This window comes from Pinus tabuliformis, chromosome 1_2 (assembly GCF_031772625.1).
Source record: "Pinus tabuliformis cultivar Carrire ecotype Pingquan chromosome 1_2, CPIR1, whole genome shotgun sequence".
NCBI lineage: Eukaryota > Viridiplantae > Streptophyta > Pinopsida > Pinales > Pinaceae > Pinus > Pinus tabuliformis.
Window position 1 is genome coordinate 1,036,709,559 of NC_142298.1, and position 12,074 is coordinate 1,036,721,632.

A 12,074-nucleotide genomic window follows, 5' to 3' on the forward strand; every position below is an offset into this window, starting at 1 on the left:
CAAAGAATACATCCACAAGTTCTTGGAGGTCTATCTGGATGATTGAACTTTCTTTAGATTGGTTAAGCACCACGTAGCAAGCTTACGCTTGATGCTGGATACTTTTTGATGACACTATATTGCGCTAAACCTTAAGTGCACATTCCTCATTCCCTTTGGGAACCTATTGGGACATGTGGTCTATAAATGGGGACTGATGGTGGACCCTGTGAAGATTGCAGTGATTCCAAATTTGGAAGCACCATGGAACAGCGATGTGCTACCTTGGAACACATAGAGTACTAACGGAAATTCATCAAAAGCTATGCCCAAATTGCCGCGCTGATGGAGAAATTATTGAAAAAGGATTTCACATTTTGTTGGAATGACATTTGCATGAAGAGCCTAGATGTCCTAAAGGGGAAATTGACCTCTGCTCCAATCCTAGTCTTACCAAAATGGGATGTGGAGTTTCATGTCCATGTTGATGTGTCATGTATTACATTAGGAGTAGTGCTCACACAGGTCGGCAGAGAAGGCTTGGTGTTATGAAACTAGCTCAAGAAAAGATAGAAAAGATAGATCAACGCCTTAGAATTCAGCCTCTTCGAGGGGGCAACCTCCTTTACATTACATAAATGAACAATATTGGATGATACAAATGAAAAGACATCCTTTCTATATATAGGAGTCTAAGGGGTCATAACATAATCAGAGCCGACATAACAATAATAATGTAAGGGCACAATAATAACAATAGTGGGCTTCTATGGGGCACATTAGTAACAATATGGGCACTACATGGGTACATCAATATAATAAGTGGGTTTTATTAATAAAAATAAGGGGTTACACTAGTAGTATAGGGGCCTAACATGCCCCTCTCCTTCAAAAAGTGTTGTCCTCAATGCTTGAGTAGTTCTTGATGCTTCTGTATAAAATTCTTGTCCTCCCATGTGGAATCTTCAGCGGGTAAGTTCTTCCACTTGATGAGATACTCTGAAATTGATCGATTTCGTAGCTGTCAGGTTCTTGTTTCTGTGACTGCTCCAGGGTCCAATATGATTTTTCCTTCCTTTTCAATATCTGGCAATATTGTTTGAATTGGGATCTTTTGCAACTTTTGAATAAGTGGCCATACTTCTTTGTCCTTCTTCCATTCATCCCTTGCTTCGTTTATCTAATCTGGTTGGATAATAGAAATAGCACAAAACAATGCTTCCACATCCTCATCCTTAAAGAGTCTTCCCATTCGATAAGGTCGCCATTTTTTATGTGCATGTAGTATTGCCAACATTTCCTTCTCATAAATAGCTTGCTTTAGATGTAGCAGTAAAAATACCGAATCGCCTACATCAAAACATTTTTCACTATGATGTTGATCTACCTGTTGTTTCATTTGATTTTGCACCGAAGTGGCGTTATCCTTTAAAAGTTGGAGAACTTGTTGTTGATGCTCGATGTGATCTTTCACTGCTTGAACCTTTTTCTTCTTGATATGTCCTTCTATCTTTAGAGTTTGAGGAGTGGTAATTTCTTCCAATCCTTTACAAGATATGGTCGGATTCATTTCTTGACGCTCGATGTGATCTTTCACTTCTTGAACATTTTTCTTCTTGATATGTCCTTCTATCTTGATAGTTTGAGGAGTGGTAATTCTGACCAGTGAATTACAAGATATGGTTGGATTCATTTCTTCTTTCTTGATTTGATCTCTCACTTCTTGCACCTTTTTCTTCTTGATATGTCCTTCTATCTTGAGAGTTTGAGGAGTGGTCATTCTTGTCAATAGTTTACAAGATATGTTTTGATTCATTTCTTCTTTCTCTGGGGTCGGGTCCTGGCATATATCCTCTTCTTTTGATGTTTCTTGATATTTTTCTTCCTCCTCTTCATACTCTATGTAAAATAATTCCTTCTCAGCACACTTATGACCTTTAGTGCATTTTCTATCACAATTGTAACAAAGCCCTTTTTCTCTTTTTTCTTCCAATTGTTGTGGTGTAACCCTTGTAGGTTGTGGAAGGCTAGGAGAAACAACACATCCATCTTTAAAGTTGTGAGGGGTAGACTTCCTTGTTGCCATAATTTTAATTTCAAATATGTCACAAAGCCCTTTTACTCTTTCCAATTGTTGTGGTGTTGCTCTAAAGAAGGTGTTGCTCTTTGTATCCTCATAATGTGCTATCATTTCCTCTGTGAGAATTGACCACGTAACAAGTTTTTTATGAGAACAAAGCCCTTTATACCATAAAAATTGATCTGGTTCTAAATATGAAGATGCAATACATACCTTTTGTAACAGTGGTACACCATGTAGATAAAAATATTGCTCCATCTGAAGTATCCAATTTACCGGATCCTTGCCATCAAACTTCCTCATCTTTCTTTTTCTTGATTTTAGGACCTTGATCTTGTAATGACCGTATCTCTGTACTTACAGATATTTAAGTTCTGAAATTGCTACCTATAGTAGCCCTCTATGTCCTCTTTCCAATGCCACCAGTCTGATCCAAATTGGATTCTCCAAAAAAGAGTTATGCACAATCTCCCAAGATGACCTGATTATAGACCTTTCCATAAGAGTAAACTTGTATGAAGTGACACGTGTCAATTTTTCGACCTTTGGCTCTGACAAAGATATACAGGAAACTACAATTCGTCCTCTTTCTATAGCTTCTTATGAAATTTCAATCCAATGCTCAGAGAGAAAGTTATGACTATTTTCCCCAGGTCACCTATTTTGAATGTAATTCAGGAGTTTGCAAAAAGACCAACTTCCTCAGATCATATCTCCGAAAATATTGTGCGAAAAGCTCTAAAATTTGGACCTAAGGTTCAGCGCAATTTCTTCTCAAATGGGTTTTTTATTGCGACTTCTGAAACTTTACAAAAAAAAGTTATAGCGAAAATTCCACAATGACCTGTTTGGAGGAGCGAAACCCTAGAATCCAAAGCTCTGATACCAAATGTTATGAAACCAGCTCAAGAAAAGATAGAAAAGATAGATCAACGCCTTAGAATTCAACCTCTTCAAGGGGACAACCTCCTTTACATTACATAAATTAACAATTCTTGGATGATACAAATGAAAAGACCTCCTTTCTATATATAGGAGTCTAAGGGGTCATAACATAATCAGAGCCGACATAACAATAATAATGTAAGGGCACAATAATAACAATAGTGGGCTTCTATGGGGCACATTAGTAACAATATGGGCACTACATGGGTACATCAATATAATAAGTGGGTTTTACTAATAACAATAAGGGGTTACATTAGTATTATAGGGGCCTAACACTTGGATCACCCTATTGCATTTGCAATTCATAGATTATCGAAAGCAGAGAAGAACTATTCCACAATCGAGCACAAGGGGTTGGTGATGGCCTACACACTCCAAAAATACTAACATTATTTGTTATGAGGACATTTCAAGATGTATACAGACTATTCCACGCTAAAGTACTTGGTCAATAAGCCTGTGTTGGGGGGACACATATGTAGGTGGCTCTTATTGTTCCAAGAATATGACTTTGAGGTCGTGGTAAAACCTGGACGATTGAACATAGGACCGGATGACTTGTTGCGATTGAGATGGGTGAGGAACCTATTTGGAGGAAGGATTACCTGATGCACAACTTTTTGTTGTGTGCGTCGTGGATGGACACTTCGAAGATTTAATCCACTTTCTAACACTAGGGACCGTGCCGAAGGAATACTCCGTCCAACAGAAGAAGGAATTGGTGGTGCATGTGGCAGACTTTTTTGTCATTGCAGGGCACCTATACAAAATGGGAAATGATAAGATATTGTGAAGGTACATACCTGAATTTGAATGAAGTCAGATCCTCGCGGAAGCACATGGGGGCACTGCAAGAGGACAATATGCAGGACAAACGATTGCACAAAAGATTCTTTGCATATGGTGGCCAACCCTTCACCAGGATTCAAAAGCACACTGTAAGGCCTACAATATATGTCAAAGGACTGAAAAACCATCGTGGAGGGACGAGATGCCGTTGAATCCACAAATGACATTGCAGTCGTTCGAGAAATGGGAAATTGACTTTGTGGGACTTATCAAACCTTAGGGAAAGATGGGCGCGCGCTACATCATCATCGCGACGAAGTACCTGACACGATGGGTGGAAACACAATTGGTCAAAGACTACACGCTCGTTATGGCTACGAAGTTTTTGTTTGAAAACGTGTTGACCCGATTTGGTTGTCCTAAAATCTTAATGAGTGATCACGGAACACATTTCCTGAATGAAACCATCAGTGCGCTCACAGAAGAGTTCCAGGTGTATCATCCAAAAAGTACACTGTACACCATATCACCCACAATCTAATGGGACTGTAGAAACATTCAACAAAATACTGGAGACTGTACTAACCAAAGTGTGCAACATAGCGAAGTGATTGGGACCTGCACGTACCTGCAGTGCTATGGGCTTATAGGACAATGTGCAAGAAACTGACGAGACAAACACCTTTCTGGTTAGTTTATGGCGTGGAAGCTATCATGCCGATGGAATATATCATACCTAGTCTACGCATAACAATGCTCACAGTGATGACGGTCTGCGAAGCTCTGGAGGAAAGGCTCGCACAATTGGAAGAACTTGAGGAGGAACAGTTCTTAGATAGATTTCATCAGTAGGTATAAAAGCAGCGTGAAAATGCCTGGCATGACCGCCATATCAAGTTGCGCACCTTCAAGGTAAATGACTTAGTGCTGTTGTATGACAGTAAGTTTGAATTTTTTTTGGGAAAATTTAGAATGCATTAGCTGGGACTATACATGGTTAAGGAGGTCAAAGACGAAGGCGCGATCTAGCTTGTCAAACTAAATGAATAACCCTTCCCGGGAAAAGTGAATGGAAGCTTCTTGAAGCCCTACACGGGTGGGTTGGCTATCTGACTAGCCGATAGAGGCATAGTCTTCGCGCTCCGAGGATTCGGACAAAGGCGCGGGACTATAAACATATGTAGTAGATACTGGTACACATGTATGGAAACAATTCAGACAAGGAGGTCTCAGAACAAAGGATGCAGCAGATACAACAAACAACAGCTCAGTGCGCTGCGGATCTTAGCATAGTTCGAGGACAGCTGGAGAGACTCCACGCCAGGATCTCTGCACCGACCGAGTGACTCGAGGGAGAGTTGCGATGTTTGTGTTGGAGGCTTGTTGGGCATGGAATCCCCCCTAAGTATGTTTTGGGGCTCAAAGCCCATGTTTTGACTGAATGATGTTGTAAAGTCCCGTGAATTGTGGGCGCGGAGTGCGAAATGTATGATAGTCATATGGTTTTCCACCCTAGTCTTGTAATGTAATGTTAGCCTACCCATGGTCCGTGGACCATGGGGTTGTATAAATAGAGCAAGGCTCTAAGTGTAAAAGAGAACCAAGTATGGAATAGCCAAGTAGAAGCGAAGAGCAAGAGTCTAAGTGTAAAGCGTGTCTTGGGTCGTAGGGTAGGAGAAGGCTCTGCAGCTAAGTGCGCAGAGGCCTAGTAGTCCGCAGCTAAGTGCGTAGACCCTTGCAGCTGAGTGCACAGGGTGAAGTCGAGTCTATAACTGAAGAAGTGAATAATAAAGAGAAGTTTTATCCAAATTTTGTGTATTTGTTCTGGAGTTATTATATGTTTGATATAAATTGAAAATTTACTATTTATTTACTTTGAGCACTTGTATGAATGATCTATATTGCTAAATATACTTTACACATGCAAGTAAGCTAAGTAAATTAACCAACAATAGAATACTAGTAAAGGCTTGGGTAATAATAGTGTTTGAACCCCGAGTAGGGCTGCTAAAAGGCAACATCTCAAGCTACGAGGTACGGGTAAGTGCGGGTAGCAACGTGCGAGAAGGATCTAACCGCAGACCACCTGAACTCATCAGACATCTCCAGGGTGCAGAAACTTGGTTCTAGCACCCTCCCATACTACTTAGGGTGAGGCCTCAGTCTGCACTCCATGGACTGTTGTCGAAAGGGCCAGTAGCACCATGATTTGTTAAGCTAAATCACCTCTGAACCTAGGTCAGGCCCCAACAAGACAACACCCAAGGATTGGAGAGGAGTTGCCTGTCGATTCCTAGTTGGATTATTAATCTGCATTATAGAGAATCTGTAGAGAATGTGAACAATGGAGATCTACATGAAGTTTTCATCGGACAAGAAGAAGTCACAATAAGCCTCATATATGTGCATCTTCCTATCCTACTGGTGGTTGTTATGGTTGAGTTACCAATGCAGATTGAATGTATGATTAATGTACAATAAGAATACTTCTATATCAAGTAGTGATATAAGACTTCGTTGCATCCTTGCTTAGTATGAACAAGGAATTCATGATAGGGGTGATGTTGTAAGTGTCTCTTAGACCTATATCTATCATCATACATTATGTATTAAGTAAATGTTAGTAACACTCGATAAATGTATGAAATAAAAGTGAATGGTTGTTTGAGAGCAGGTACACTGCTCCAACCATATCCCTCATGTATAAATATACTTTAATTCTATTAGAAGTATGGTTGGAATTCATTCCCAATTCTATTGTCTTTGTGTATTCTCGTAATATGTGTTCTTACTACTATCAAGATTATTGCATATAATAGGTTTATAATAATATGGGATGAAATTATACCCTATGTTAAGAACCACTACAACATAACCCTCCACAGTTCCATTGGTCATATCCCTTTTTAGGTGGCTCTGGGATTTCAACCATTGGGTCCTATTCATGTATCACTACCCCTTGTATCGACATAGGAATAATCTTCACATGCTCACTCTAAGGCTAGAAAAGCCACCAAATTCATTAAAATAATTCAACACATCCATCAATAGGTCCATGATATTTTATAAAAATCCAATATTAAGTACAAGAAACACAATGATCAACATTGGGTACCACACAAATTTTGGGTGGGAGATAAGGTTTGGCTTCATTTATAAAAAAAATGCTTTACTTAACCCCATTGGAAGCTTTTTCTACTTAGCTATTGACCTTACACCATCACCAAGGCTATGGATGACAATTATTTTATGTATTCCCCCTTTCTTTGGCTTACACTTAATGTTCAATGTGGACCTCCCTAGGCCATACTTTCCAAAATTATTAGAGACATCAAAGATAGAAGAGTAGTTAACACTAATAGAAATCAACCTTGATCACATGGAATGGGCTATTATTTATTATATCATGGACCTATAGGTTAAGGGAACTCACCATAGAGGATGCACCTTTATCAGGTTGTTAAAGCATGACAACTCTTGCTCTAAGGCAAGTAGCTCACTCAGGGAAACGTTTAACAGAAGTTTCCCCATATTATGTGGGAACTCAATGAAATGGAGACCATTTCTTCCTAAGGGCGAAGGATTGATTTAGGTGCATATTAGTGGCCACCCCCTATTCAATTGGCTTAGAGAATAATTTTCCATTTTGGCAAATTTTCTATTGTTTTTTGGTACCTAAACTTATAAGGCCATTTTAAGTGCCAAAACAATGTTTTTTTTACATGGTGTGGGCCTAAGTGTTATCTTCATGTTCTAGCTTGATCCTTGGTTGGAATGTGTAATTATCAGCTAGACCTTTCCAACAAGTTATACAATGCACCAAATGGATATTGTATGCAAAATTTATGACCTCGACAAGTTGATGTACCAAATAACCCCATTGGGCCCACAATACTTTTGGCATTTCATCTCCTAAGGTTAGGTTTTTGGATATTTAAGGTTTCCTTCTTGCTTCTTATTTTAAAAGGGTCATTTTAGCTTCATTGTAATATGCTCTGGAAAATCCACATAACCACCACATATATTCTCAAATATAATCTACCACCATTCGAGTGAGTTTGTTTCATTCCACATTTCACAATTTCAACACTTTCCATTTATTAATAGAAGTCAAGTTTCACTTTGCAATTTCTCTAAGCCGAGGAGAGGAACCCAAAGGTAACCACAAACCACTTGGAAGCTTGGATTCTAGCCATGTCAGATTCAGAGATGGCTCTCTCTATCTAATATGACAATCACTTATATTTTAGGCTAGGTATGGTGCTCATAGGGATATAGATTTTAAAGGTTTGCTGGAAGGGAAGAAGATGGATCCATTGGGAAATATGATCATATAAGTTGATCGCGTTTCTAGCGAGAGGATGAAGGGATGAGAGATATTTTGATAGGGGAAAGTTAGGTAGTCCTTTTGGCATTATGAATTTAATTCATTGTAGAATGGTGATTAGAACAATGGTGGAAATAACATATAGAGAATCAAGCTATGGGATGAATTCTAAATTCCATTTATGAAGAAAACATAGATTATTTGGAAAACTACATCATAACACTTTTATAATGAATTACAAGCTAAATTATAGTTTAAACAAACATGAGGACATACATTCAAAGCATAGAAATGACAAGAGACAAATTTACAACAAAAATAAGAAATCACATAGCCACCAGGAGCTAACACAGGAATCCTTGTAAAGTCACTCCTCTGTCTTTTTCATTGACTGGAAAAAATATCAGGAAATATAATTCACATAGTGTTTCTTCTTTGAAACCTTGAGAGACCCTTTTCTTAATAAAAATTACAACATAAATAGATTACAAAAATTTAGTGCCCACCTCTAGGAACCGAATTCCCTAATAGGATTTATGTTTCTACCTAATGCAGTGAATATAGAACTGTTTTTCTGAAAACTAGGAACTATTTGACCAAGGATTTCTAAAACAAATTTACATTAAATTCAAATCCTAAATCGAGCTCCAAGGTCCTTATATGCCTCATAATATTAACCAATATCATAAAAATAAATTACATAGCTTTTAGACATAAAATTCTCTGTCAAAAGGCTAACTGTGTGGAAGAGTGTCGGCGCTGCGCAACCTACTAGTTCAACAAAAATGCAACATAGAATCACAGTGGATCGATGGTTGATGTAGCTCTGGTCACTCCCTCAATTGCTAGATGATTGGTACATATTTGAATTGGTCTAGACATAATAAACTCCCCCCTACAAACCTTATTTCATCATGCAAAGCTCCCAACTTTCAAAATTCCACCTATAGCAAAAGTGCAGTGTTCGTGAAAGCACATGAAACCAACATTGAGGTCTCTAAACAAGATGTACAACTTGCTGATGATGTTAACATTTTTGATACCCCTTTTCAAACCTCCATTCACCAAAAAGATGACAAAATTCTTGATTTCCATCAAAACACTAACCCTAATACTTGGCCAAAATATACAATTGTTGTTTGAGTAGCTCCTTTAACAAAGTTTCATTGTTTCTTGAGTCTAGTTGATTGTACTCTCAAGAAATCTTCAAAAAGTACATGACCCCCTTATACAACCTCATTCAACCATCATTCTTGGACAAAAAACAAAAAGGCTAAAATTTCTTTGATTTAACTATTCCAGCATTCAAACTTTGACTACTTCAACCAACAAATCCAACTTACCTATGTCCTTCTCCTATATCTCTTTCAATTGCTACTTGGAAATCCTCATTTCCCTTCTCATGGTAAGGTTCTTCCTACATTTTTTTTTACAGTTTCTTATGTAATGGGAGAGACATCTTCAAGATACACTTAGAATTTTGCATTGTTGACTCATACATGTTGTTATCACCAAAAAATAATCACCTAGCCATTTCTAACTAGGCGGATCCAAACACACCATGTAGGATTACCATAGTAAAATAATTTTCACTATGGAAAATAATTTATTAAACCACTTTTATTAAATTATTTTCTAATTTAAATAAAAAATCCATGAGAATAATTAAGATAAATCATTATTTATTTAATTTTCTCTAGGAATAATTATTAAATCATTGTTTAAATACTTATTCCTTGTCACATTTACCTAAATCCCTTATGAATAATTAAATACATCACTAATTATTTATTATTACTTATTTCCATTATTGAAATAATTGTTAAATCACCATTTAATAATTATTTCAATTTCACACCATTCTTAATCCTTGCGAAATAATTAAGAAATCACTTTATTTTTTAATTATTTCTAAATAAAGATATTTAACCAACTTAATATATTTTCCCTCTCCAATAAATGTAATAAAGTATTCCAAGCTGTTAGATCTTGATTTGGTAAATATTATTTTATTATTCTCCATTTTTTAGATTAACTCAATAATTTGTTATAAATAGGAGAGTTTCCCATTCATTCTTTACCATGATCATTATCATTGTCACCATTACCGTCTCTTTTCTTTTGAGCTCCCATATGAGTTCTTCACATTGTTTGGATTTTTCACACATTGAGAGAGAAGATCGCTTACTGAAGCATCAAGGACATCAAAGGACCCATCCCATGGAGGCGGATTTGTAGGCCATTTTTGTAGATCTCCTTCACCAGGTGTTATCAATGAAGAATTTATTCAATTAAAGTCTTTCCATTTTGGTTATTGCATTGGATATCTTTACTGTTGTTTGATGTTATGGATCGTATATGTTTTTGTTGTAGATTTTTCCATTTTTATTGCAGATCTGAATCATAAGCAACCATCAATTTTTTGTTAGGGTCACTTGTCACCTAGTGACTTAAGTGAAGTGTTTTTGGTACACATTCCAAGAAATTTCACACTAACACGTGTTCAAAAGATCATACATATTTTTCCTATCCCTTTCATCTTGCTCCTTAATTTTAGTAATTTCACTGTGGGTTTTATTCAATTGCATCCTTAACCTACTAATAGTATGTTTCCCATCATCTATTTCAACTTTCCTCTTTATGTACTAGATTTTCCTCCTGTAGTTTCAATTTCCTTACATAAGACCTAGTCATTGGAACCTTTGTTGATGAAGTTTCTAACCGTTGAATGTCCTATGTTGATAATTTCTCCTTGCCTTTAGATTTAGTGATAGATGGTGCGACCTTTGTCATTGGTTCTTCTTCATTAGCCATAGTTTTCCTTTCTAGAGCAACCTTATTCAATTTCCTATGGTATAGCCTCTAAAAGTTCTTATGACTACTCAAATGTTTTTTCCAAGGGCAGTTTATTTGTAGTAGATCTAGTGAGGGGCCTTTTGGAAACCTTCAATACTTCAAGAGGAAAATGCACTTTTTTTTTCCCTATTCTTCTTTTCTGATGAATGAACTGAAACTGAGGTCCTTTTGACTAGACATTCAATTGGTGATTGTATATCTTTTTCTACTGATGATGGTGTATCCTTCCTACTCATAGAAATAGTTGGTAAGTTAGTTGTCAACTTTGAAGAATCTATAAATGACTGCCATCATTGATTTATCCTATTTAGTTCCTCCAAAACCAACAATTTAGTCAAAGAGAAGTGGAAAAGACTAGGTTCCACTTGGATTTGTTTTCCTTGCACTTTGTCTTCCATCTTGCTAAGACTTATGAAAAACTATAAGGGTAGATTTAGAGGGCTCTTCCCTGTGAAATGCATTAAAATCCTGAAATGGTACCGATAGATCCTCCCAAACCTTCCCTCACAAGTAAAATATCTTTGGATTTCCTTCAAAATCTTGTTGTAGGGATCAAGCAAATATTCTCTAGGTACAATGGCTCCATACCCCTATTTTTTATACTTTTGTTTCAATAAATATTTATATTTAGCCATGCCAAGAGGAATTCCCTTGAACCAGTTCTCATATTGAAGAGGAATCTCTATTGCAGCTAAGACATAGACATCTGACGCTGGAAAAGTAAGCCATCCAACCTTAACATCTAATCCATTGAAGCTCAAGGAAAATTCTTTGGTGAGTTGTACATTATACCCCTGGATCTTCTCACAAAATCTAATGAAACCAAATTTTTCAAAAGTAACTCTGATTGATGGGTCTGAGTTTATCAAAGTGAGGTTTTGAGGTTCAAATCTTGCAATATAACCTCCCTTGTGATTTTTCCTATCTGAGGTTGTCATGATTTCACAATAAATATGAATTCCAAAGTTCCTTGAATGCAACTTGGTGTATATCAATTAAGTGCAACAAATGACGCAACAATGATGAAATGGAGCTTATATTAAGGTTTTACGACAATTCAAAATGAAAACTCTACATGGTAAAGTCAAACAAAAC